This window comes from Helianthus annuus, chromosome 12 (genome assembly GCF_002127325.2).
Source record: "Helianthus annuus cultivar XRQ/B chromosome 12, HanXRQr2.0-SUNRISE, whole genome shotgun sequence".
NCBI lineage: Eukaryota > Viridiplantae > Streptophyta > Magnoliopsida > Asterales > Asteraceae > Helianthus > Helianthus annuus.
The window spans coordinates 108,255,012-108,267,282 of record NC_035444.2 but is presented as its reverse complement, the minus strand read 5'-3'; positions in this window follow the sequence as shown (position 1 = coordinate 108,267,282).

Here is a 12,271-nt window from a genome sequence, read left to right as displayed (position 1 = left end):
AGATCAACACATGATCTCCTTAACTAGATCGTCGTATGATCTCTTTAAACAGACCACTTAAGGGATCTTTGTAACTCAGAACCAAAATAATCGATTTGAAACAGTACTTGGAATCCAAGGGTCTGACTATTTGCATAGATAGCCCCTTAAGGATTTAAGATAGTACTTTGAGTATCCTTCAGAGAATCTAACATATGAAAATACGGAAGATTCTATCAGGACTTAGATAGCGAGCTTTAGAATTACCCATAAACACATAATCACATAATCGTGTATTCGTTAAATTAGTTATTAGCTCGTTTGTTAATTTTAATTAATGTATTTAAAGTACACCAGAAATCCAATCACGGACTTCAATTAGTACTTAAAACATCCTCAAGAATCTAACTATGAAGATAGGAAGATCTTATAAGGATACACGAAGCAAAAAAAAAATTACACTTGATAATCCTGTACATAGTCACATAACATGGGTCCAGTTAAGGACTTGTGAAAGTACCTTTAGATATCAAATCAAGGATTTGAAATGGTACTTCAAATATTTGTTTGAGAATTTGTAATTTGTACCTTGTACTTTGTTCCTTTAAAAGAAACGAGTACTTAGGATTTTAGGGAAGATCACGAGTAATCACAAAATGAAAGAACCCCATGAGTAGTTTGTTCTGCAATGAACGCGGTTCCTTGGTGTCGGTATCGTAGAGGTATGTCAAACAGACCCACAACCATATCAGTTTCCCAAAATAAAATTGGAACAACAATTTTATTTATATAATAGCTGAATTGTTTCAAACGATAACAACAAAGGAAAATACAAGGTCTAATTGTTCACTGCTGCATTGTCGTTTGCATTTGCCTCGTTTATGTTAAACACTCATCCACGTGCTGGATTTGCGTTAACAAGTCTTGGGCATTTGTTCCGGTAGTGAGTAAGATCACCACAGTTATAGCACGATCCAGGTGGAAACTGTGCTTGAACAGCAGCAGGATTTGCAGCATTTTGGTTTTGGGTAGCATGACGGCATGTATTGACCAAATATCCCAACCGTCCACAATGGGTACATTTGTGACACGGTGTCTGATTCACATGATGACGGTTGCATTTGTTGCACAAGGGTGCAGTACCAATATAGTTTTTCCTAGCACAAGGCTGTGCTGGCTGATTTGGTGCAACCTGATCATTCTGAGCAACTACTGTGAAGTTTTGTGAAGCCTTACGCTTCTTCGACTTCTTAGAGGACTCGGTCTGTTTATCCTTTGGTTTTTCTTGTTTAGGCTCGTTAGATGGTTTTGGGTCGCCCTTTCGGAAAAGCTTACCCTTCCAGATCTGGGATTCAGTCAAGGTAGCAGACAATTCGATGGCCTGTCTGACGGTAGTAGGGTTGCTACCAGCAACGATATCCTGAACTAGGTCAGGGAGACCATCAATGTACTTTTCGATCGCCTTCTCCAAAGGCGTAACCATGGTGTCGCGGCCCCCGACCCACCCCGGACGGAGTCGGGGCCCGCGATGCAGATTTCAGTGGTACCCGTGGTATTTAATTTATGCGACAGCGGAAGTCTTTTTACAACAGGATCTCTTCACCGGAAAATATGCTCGTTTTAATATATTACACAAAGTTTTTAGGGATAAAATCCCATCATTTACAATCAGTTGATTTCACACAGAAATCATTATTTTCCAAAACATGTTTTATTTATTTATTCACAATGAGCCACTTCTCTGAGCTTGTAGTGCTTTACTGCACTTTTCCTGGATCACACAGATCACCTGAAACATGTTTGAAAAAGGTTTTGTCAGCGGGGAAATACTGAGTGAATCATTCTATTTTCTAAAACGACCCGTTAGTTATAAATCACAGTATTAAGAGCGATTACAATGTTTCTATCAACCAATTATCAAGAATGGGTATTTGTCACTCGACCGGATCTGTGACTGTGGTCATACCACTATTGGGTCCCGTCGCCCCAATAGTGACGGTTTACTCACACAGAGTAATAATCACTCACATAGAGTGATACTCACTCACCTAGAGTGATAAAAATAGTAATGTGCACAATACCCCACATACCAGTTGTAATTTGGTGATTACAAAGACTTAATCCCTGTAATTATAACCTTGAAAATAATTTGAGGCATTGTAATACTTACTCACAAACTGTGAGAAAACAGTTAAAAAGAAGAATGACTCACATTGCAGATTAACGAGCAATAGATATAAGCCTACTGATTAGCCTTGATTTTACCTAGTTTAACACAATGCACACACAGGCAGGTTAGTAACTAATACAGCAGTTACGACAATTCACGAGATTAAACCTTCACAACGATTAATCAGTGCGATACTCGATAATTCAATCGGATTCACAACGAATAACAGAGCATAGTCCGAATTCGAACAGCACTCTAATATTCAAGTCGAAATCACGATGATTAATCAAAGTACAAGCTCAATTGAGCAGCACCTGGACTATCGTTGGATAGTTATAATCAATCGGACGTTGAATCGTAATAGCGATCGAGTTATTACCCTGATTGCGGCAGCGATTCGTGAATTGTGTGTGTTGTGAACGATTTCTGCTATAACTCAGCGTATACAGTGAGTTTTTTCGTCGTTCAAGTGCCCAATTTCAAGTCCCAGACTCCTCTATTTATACACGAAATTGGACCCCCGTCGCGTAGCGCGAGGGGTACCCCCATGGGCGTCGCGCTACGCGAGGGGTCACCCTACTTCATAGGGTAGCCCTTCATGCATGTAGGCTGGATGAGTCGACAGTTTCTTAAAATTCGATTTTGACAGATAGTTATTAAGATAATCGTTGGCTAGGGTTTATCCCCCCCTGAGTTTTAGGGGCCCTGATCCTGATTCTGATTGTTCTGGAAATTTTAGGGTTAGTGCAGAATTACTTGGGTTTCTCAATTAGGGTTTCCTTAATAGCTAATTACCATCCTGATTATGGATTTTAGTGACAGTTGTTACATCCTCCCCACCTTAAGAAAAATCTCGTCCTCGAGATTTATTGGAATAAATGAGGATATTTGCGCTTCATTTCTGATTCCAGCTCCCAAGTGTATTCTGGTCCTCTCCTTGAATTCCATTTGACTTTGACCAACACCAGTCGTTTGTGTTTGAGAAACTTGACTTTTCTTTCTTCGATCTGTAGTGGTTTCTCTATAAACTTCAACTTTTCGTTTACCTCTACATCTTGAAGAGGTACTACCAGGGATTCGTCTGATAGACATTTCTTGAGATTGGATACATGAAATACATCATGTACTCCAGCTAATTCTTCTGGTAGCTGTAAACGATAAGCTACTGGTCCTATTCGTTGAATCACGGGGAATGGTCCAACGTACCTTGGACTTAGCTTTCCCTTCTTTCCGAATCGTACTATTCCTTTCCAAGGAGAAACTTTTAAAAGTACCTTATCTCCTACTTGGAATTCAAGCGGCTTGCGACGATTGTCTGCATAGCTTTTCTGACGATCTCTGGCTGTTTTTAATCTTTCCTTGATCTGAGTTATCTTATCAGTAGTTTCTTGTACAATCTCAGGACCTGATAATTGACTTTCTCCGATTTCTGCCCAACATACTGGAGTTCTGCACTTACGTCCGTACAGTGCTTCGAATGGTGCAGCTTCGATACTTGAATGATAACTATTGTTATAGGAGAATTCAATTAATGGCAAATGGCTATCCCAATTACCACCAAAGTCAATTACACATGCTCGGAGCATGTCTTCTAGCGTTTGTATTGTCCTTTCACTCTGTCCGTCTGTTTGTGGATGATAAGCAGTACTTAGATTTAGTTGAGTTCCCATTGCTTTCTGAAAACTTGTCCAGAAATGAGATGTAAAACGACTATCTCTATCCGATACAATGGAGAGCGGGACTCCATGTAGGGATACTACCTCGTCCACGTAGAGTTGTGCTAACCTTTCCATGCTAAAGGTTTCTTTCATTGGTAGGAAATGAGCTAACTTGGTTAATCGGTCTACGATTACCCAAATCGCATCATTACCTCTTTTGGTTTTGGGTAACTTTGTAACAAAGTCCATTGTTATGAGTTCCCATTTCCATACAGGCATTTCTAACTGTTGTAGTAGTCCTGAAGGTTTCTGGTGTTCAGCTTTAACTTGTGAACAAGTTAAGCACTTGGATACGTATTCGGCTATATCCTTTTTCATTCCTATCCACCAGAAATTATTTCTTAAATCTTGGTACATCTTATTGTTTCCTGGGTGCATGGTATACCTAGATTTATGAGCTTCTTCTAAAATCTTATTTCTTAACTTTCCTTGCTTAGGTACCCAAATTCGTTTCTTATGGAATTTCCAAATTCCATCATTTCCTTGTTCTAATTCTTTTAGGTACCCTTTCATTCCTTCAGCATTGTCTTGGATTGCTGTTTTCTGAACTTCTTTAATTTGTGCCATTAAATCTACTTGTAGATTTAACCTCAGAGCACGGACTCGTTTATGTTTCTCATGGTACTTACGACTTAAGGCATCTGCAACTACATTTGCCTTTCCTTCGTGATATTGGATATCACAGTCGTAATCACTTAGCATCTCCATCCATCTTCTTTGCCTCATGTTTAATTCTTTTTGCCCAAATATATATCTTAAACTTTTATGATCTGTATAAACAGTAAACTTACTTCCATACAGATAATGTCTCCATATCTTAAGGGCAAAAATTATGGCTCCTAATTCTAGATCATGAGTCGTATAATTTTCTTCGTGCTTTTTCAATTGTCTAGAGGCATACGCAATTACCTTCTTGCGTTGCATTAACACACATCCATATCCTAATTTTGAAGCATCACAATATACTTCAAAATCTTCTGTTCCTTCGGGTAAAGCTAAGATTGGTGCATTTGTCAACCTATGCTTTAAAATCTTAAAGGCTTCTTCTTGTCTAGGTCCCCATTCAAACTTAGCGGCTTTACAGGTTAACTTAGTTAAAGGCACGGCTATCTTAGAAAAATCTTTGATAAATCGTCTATAGTATCCGGCTAAGCCTAGAAAACTTCTTATCTCCATAGCTGTTTGTGGAACTTTCCATTTTGTAATGGCTTCTATCTTAGCAGGATCTACATGGATACCTTCGTGATTTACCACATGGCCTAAGAATTGTACTTCTTGCAGCCAAAATTCACACTTTGAGAATTTGGCATAAAGTTTTTCTTTTCTTAACAAAGTTAAGAGAACGTGTAAATGCTCACAATGTTCTTTTTGGCTTTTGGAGTAAATAAGTATATCGTCGATGAAAACGATTACAAATTTATCCAAATATGGTTTACAGATGCGATTCATCATGTCCATGAATGCTGCTGGGGCATTCGTTAATCCAAAGGGCATGACTGTAAACTCATAGTGACCATACCTAGTTCTGAAGGCAGTTTTAGGTATGTCTTCTTCTTGTACTTTCAACTGGTGGTATCCGGATCTTAAATCTATCTTTGAGAAATACCTAGCTCCTTGCAATTGATCAAAAAGATCATCAATCCTAGGTAGTGGGTATCGATTCTTAATCGTAACCTTATTCAATTCTCTATAATCGATACACATTCTCATCGATCCATCTTTCTTCTTCACAAACAGTACCGGTGCACCCCAAGGGGATGAACTCGGTTGTATGAATCCTTTGCTTAATAATTCATCTAATTGCTTTTTCAATTCTAGCATTTCGGTAGGTGCTAATCTATATGGTCCTTTGGCTATTGGTGCAGTACCTGGAATTAAATGAATTCTAAATTCTACTTCTCTATCAGGTGGTAATCCAGGTAATTCTTCTGGAAAAATGTCTGGGTATTCTGAGACTACGGGAATTTCCTGGAGTTTCTTATCTTTAGTGTTAATGATTGCGGAAATCATATACACCATTTCCTGTTTTCTCGAATAACTAGCCAATTTCATTACGGAGATGAATTTTAGTGGCTTTCGAGGTCTATCTCCAGTAATTAAAATTACTTCTCCTGTAGGGGTTTGAATTTCTACTGCATTTTTATCACATAGGATTCGTGCATGGTTGGCTACTAACCAATCCATTCCTAATACTACATCGAATCCGGCTAAATTCATTGGTAACAGATTTGCAGAAAACTTATGGCCTAATAGTTCTACTTTTCCTCCTTGCCAGATTTTATCTATGTTCACAGAATTTCCTTCTGCGGTTTCAACTGTGAAAATTTGTCTAAGAGTGGTTAAAGGTAACTTAAGAGCTTGACAAAATGAAGTATTAATAAAACTTTGGTTCTCACCAGAGTCAAATAATTCTTTTGCAAATACGTCATGTACTAGGAACGTACCGGCTATCACATCTGGAATGAGTTCGGCCTCTTGAGTGGTTAGCTGGAATGCTCGCACATTTCTCTTGGTTGCTCCTTCAGCTGGTTTGGCTTGGTTAACTACAGGTTTAGCTAACTTAGGACATTCAAATTGAAAATGTCCCCTTTCTCTGCAATTATAACAAACTCTTGTTTTCTTCCTGCAGTCTTCTTCCCGATGTCCTTTCATTTTGCAAAAATTGCAAACCATGTTGCATTGTCCATAATGCTTCTTTTTGCAAATTTTGCAGAAAGGAGATGATGAGGATTGCCCTGTTCCTCTTTTCTTGGTATTACCCGCACGAAATCCTTGGGTAATCTTTTGAACTATTTCCTTCTTACGATCTTCCTCTCTTGTGCGTACCAACTCATCCGTCAGGGTATTAGCTAATTCTACAGCATCGTCAATAGTACGAGGTCTCGCAGCTTTAACGATGTTTCGGATTTCACTAATTAACCCCCAGATGTAACGAGAGATAAGTACTGGTTCTGGCGAAGCCAGTGATGGCACTATCCTTGCGTATTCAAAGAATGTCGAAGTATAGCCCCGACAATCTACTCCCGTCATGCGGTGACAAAGGAATTTGTTTGCCATCTGTTCTTTCTCGTATTCGGGACAGAATTTTCTTTTTACCAAACTCTTAAATTCTTCCCAACCTATGGCGTAGGCTATCCTTCTTCCTTTTGCCCGGAGGACCGTGTTCTACCATTCTAATGCTCCTTCTTTGAACAGATTTGATGCATACATCACTTGATCCTCTTCGGCACATTTGCTTATTGCAATTACTGCTTCGGTTTTCTCTAACCAACGCAGTGTTGCAGTTGCCCCTTCGTTACCTGCAAATTCAGCGGGTTTGCAAGCAAGAAATTCTTTGTAAGTGCAACCAGACGTTGCAGCTTTCATTCTTTTAGGGAGTGGGGCCCGCTGCGGATCATGATCGTCATGATTGCCGCCTCCATTTATGCTGTTACTGCCGTTATCTTCTGGAATACGTTTACTAGGAATTAATTGTGGTTCGGCAGGTTTCTGAACAGCAGCTACAATTTCTGGAATAGCATGAGCTATCCCTTGGGCGATAAAGTGCTCGATATCTTGTCGAGTTATATATTGATCTTCCTGTTCTTGCTCAGATTGATTTACTTCATTAATTGGTTCATTATTAGCGTTTTCCATCTGCTAATTGGTAAAAATTATTAGTGTCTAACTTATCAATGACAAAATTCACATAGATAAACACATAGATTATCACAACATACAAGCATAACCAAAATTGTCGATTTCTCGACTTTTACTTTGTTATGGTATATTGTATATGCATCCATACACACCATATTTTACAGAGTTTTATTGCCCATTTTACAGAATTTTAAGTTACTATCATACCATACGACTTTCTGTGGTTTAACTGATTGTTTTAGTAACGATGCTCCCTCTCATCGTACTTCCAAGTTAGATGCTCCCCCATTTCCCTGATCCTATTACCTGTACCTATCAGTTCTTCACCGAACTGACGGAGTTCAGCTAGGTTTTCATTACTCATGGGAGGATTTGGGAGTGGTTCTGGGTCAAATTGTGGAAGGAAACTATAAGGACTGTTGACTATGTTTTGGAATTGCCAGTCATTGGTCCACCATTCCTCCATTTGGCCTAATGGTCTGGTATGAACTAGTGGGTCTGGAATAGCTGGTCCTAGGTTTAGTGGGAATTGAACTGTAGCCGGGTAAGAGAAGAGATTATCATTGATAGGCTCTAAAACATCACAATTTTCCAGTAGGCGATCTATTTCGTCCTGGAACGTGATTTCCTCAGATTGTTTAGAGCTTTCGCCAATCTCTATTCCCTTTTGTTTCAGATCTATTCCTATTTCCTTTTCAGGTGGTTTTGAACTTTCTCCAGTTTCTATTTCCTTTCCCTTGCTCACACTCACAGGATTTTCTATTTTAGGGAGTCTCCTAGTTGCTGGTTTCCTACGGCGTACTTTCCTCCACCCTACGTATCTTCTCTTCTTTTTAGGTTTGGCTTTTTCCAGCGGTGGAGCTTTGAATTCCACAGGTTCTTCTATGTCAGCAATGTAACCAGTAAAGTCGTGAGAGACTTCGATAGGCACTGGATATAAGTTGAGATTCTGGAATGCTTCTGACATCTCATTCATGCTGCATAGCATATATGCAAAATGAAATGTTAAAACTTTGGAACAAAGTTTAACAAACAAACACTGAAGTTTTATTGCATATTACTTTTTGTACAGAAATAACGGAAATAAACACACTGGGATTTTATTTATTTACGGGATTGTGATTTCTCTTACTAGACCCATTTCTCGTCTATTTTATCTTCCCAGGGTGTACTATTACCCAATTCTTGGACTTCTGGGTTAAACCTAACTTTCTTGGTTCGGGGTTTCTTTTTCTCCAGACTCTTTTTAAGTGTCGAATCCCTTTTCTCTGGGGAAAGAGGATTCTCATAGTTTGCCTTGCGGACAAAGATTCCTTCTTCTAAATTTACTGGGTTTTTAGAAGAAGATGCAACATCTAGTTTGTGGTAGATGGCAGACAGCTTTTGTTTACCCATACTGTAACTATCAAATAATCAGTTAATAAAACAAATAATCACAGAATGATAACTAGTAGAATTAAGTATATTGTCCAATACTTAATTCCGTAATAGGCTTAAATCAGTGGCTCGATCAGTGGCTCAATTTAATTATTAGCTCTGATACCACCTTCTGTCGCGGCCCCCGACCCACCCTGGACGGAGTCGGGGCCCGCGATGCAGATTTCAGTGGTACCCGTGGTATTTAATTTTTGCGACAGCGGAAGTCTTTTTACAACAGGATCTCTTCACCGGAAAATATGCTCGTTTTAATATATTACACAAAGTTTTTAGGGATAAAATCCCATCATTTACAATCAGTTGATTTCACACAGAAATCATTATTTTCCAAAACATGTTTTATTTATTTATTCACAATGAGCCACTTCTCTGAGCTTGTAGTGCTTTACTGCACTTTTCCTGGATCACACAGATCACCTGAAACATGTTTGAAAAAGGTTTTGTCAGCGGGGAAATACTGAGTGAATCATTCTGTTTTCTAAAACGACCCGTTAGTTATAAATCACAGTATTAAGAGCGATTACAATGTTTCTATCAACCAATTATCAAGAATGGGTATTTGTCACTCGACCGGATCTGTGACTGTGGTCATACCACTATTGGGTCCCGTCGCCCCAATAGTGACGGTTTACTCACACAGAGTAATAATCACTCACATAGAGTGATACTCACTCACCTAGAGTGATAAAAATAGTAATGTGCACAATACCCCACATACCAGTTGTAATTTGGTGATTACAAAGACTTAATCCCTGTAATTATAACCTTGAAAATAATTTGAGGTATTGTAATACTTACTCACAAACTGTGAGAAAACAGTTAAAAGAAGAATGACTCACATTGCAGATTAACGAGCAATAGATATAAGCCTACTGATTAGCCTTGATTTTACCTAGTTTAACACAATGCACACACAGGCAGGTTAGTAACTAATACAGCAGTTACGACAATTCACGAGATTAAACCTTCACAACGATTAATCAGTGCGATACTCGATAATTCAATCGGATTCACAACGAATAACAGAGCATAGTCCGAATTCGAACAGCACTCTAATATTCAAGTCGAAATCACGATGATTAATCAAAGTACAAGCTCAATTGAGCAGCACCTGGACTATCGTTGGATAGTTATAATCAATCGGACGTTGAATCGTAATAGCGATCGAGTTATTACCCTGATTGCGGCAGCGATTCGTGAATTGTGTGTGTTGTGAACGATTTCTGCTATACCTCAGCGTATACAGTGAGTTTTTTCGTCGTTCAAGTGCCCAATTTCAAGTCCCAGACTCCTCTATTTATACACAAAATTGGACCCCCGTCGCGTAGCGCGAGGGGTACCCCCATGGGCGTCGCGCTACGCGAGGGGTCACCCTACTTCATAGGGTAGCCCTTCGTGCATGTAGGCTGGATGAGTCGACAGTTTCTTAAAATTCGATTTTGACAGATAGTTATTAAGATAATCGTTGGCTAGGGTTTATCCCCCCCTGAGTTTTAGGGGCCCTGATCCTGATTCTGATTGTTCTGGAAATTTTAGGGTTAGTGCAGAATTACTTGGGTTTCTCAATTAGGGTTTCCTTAATAGCTAATTACCATCCTGATTATGGATTTTAGTGACAGTTGTTACACATGGTAGGACATAACAGACTTAACTACTCATAACGATCAGTGTAGGCTCGATGTTCACCGCTGTCTTGTTTAAGATCGTCAAATTCCCGTTCTAAAGCCCTGAGCTCATGACGAGGACAGAATTCCTTCATCATTGGAACCCGAAGCTCTTCCCAGGTTTGTGCCATTGCCACATCGGCACCCCTATCACGCATCACACCATTCCACCATGTAAGAGCAATCTTCTCGAATGCACTGGATGCAAACTCAACCTTGCGCTCATTCGGTCATTGCACATGTCTGAATGTGTTCTCCAAACTTTCGGACCATTGAAGGAGCGCGGTTGCTCCTTGAGACCCAGAAAACTTCAATGGCTTAGCAGAATTGAAATTCTTGAAACTACATTGTGCGTTATTGTTGTTATTATTGTTGTATAACTCCTGGATCTGGGTTACTACGCCAGGAAGTACTGCAGCCATTTGCGGAGCAACAAGGGCTGCGGCTTCTTCAGCAGTAAAAGGTTGAGCATCACGTCAAGGAGGCATTGTCTAAGAAGAACAAGGAAACATGTGAACGAGTGAGGTCGACAATTGGATAAACAAAAAGGTATTGAAAACATCGACAAAACACAAGGAGTGCGGTCATTAGCTCATTACTTCGAACAAACAAACAATACGCAGTGACTAATCAAAGTAAATGGGTCAATATAATGTATCACTGAAGACATGCTCGCCTATAAGTGAACACTCACCACAAGAGTTCCTAGGTAAGAGTGACTGGTCCAATACTGCGGATTTGTACGAACACTCTAGCCTTAGACAGAAAACTCAGGGTACAGGCATTCACCCTTCCAGTTTGCACGTGTTCACATTATTTAGACCCAAACTTTGACGAGATTTTGAAAACACCAAAGGCTTAAAAGCCTAAAAACAAATCATCCAAGGATAGATGACTTCTTGTGATGTTTTGAAAAATTTTGACTCGAGAGAATGAATTGTGTTTTGTTTTTGTTAATCACCTAAGGATAGGTGAAGTGTATTGTTTTAAGACTAAACACAAGATAACTTGCGTTAGGGTCCTAGGAAGGTTATAGTCTAGGTCAAAGCATTACTAATAACCTAATTCCCTTTAACCATTGGCTCTGATACCAACTTTTCTGTCACACCCCGACCACGAAAAACAACAAATCGTGGCGGAAACGTCGGGAAGTGTCGTAACAGAACCATTGTTTCACAACCATGGATCAAATAGTTTTGTTTTATTGAATTATAGAACTCATTGTTTTATTACAAATCAAATAAACACAATTATTTTCTTTCAAGTTTTAAAGTCACTAAGGCACAAGTCCATCCTATGTATCGCATGTATCAACAGTCATCACATAGCAGCACCTGAAACATATATGAAAATAGGTACGTCAGCATAAAAATGCCTGTGAGTATCATAGGTTTTGTTGATTTAGGTTCATGGCTTAAGTTAACATAAGAAAAAGGTTTTATGTTATACAAAAATAGCCATGAATCCTTGTAAAAAGTTTTGTTTTCTAAAAATGCATTGTATTGATAAAAGGTTTGTAGTATATAAAATATACTTTGATTTTGGAAATAATTAACCGTATAGTATATCAAAAGTATACTTTTGTTACTAAAATAATAGATTTAGTAGTATATCACAAATATACTTTGGTTTTGAAAGATAACATATCAACTATGCTTTGGTTT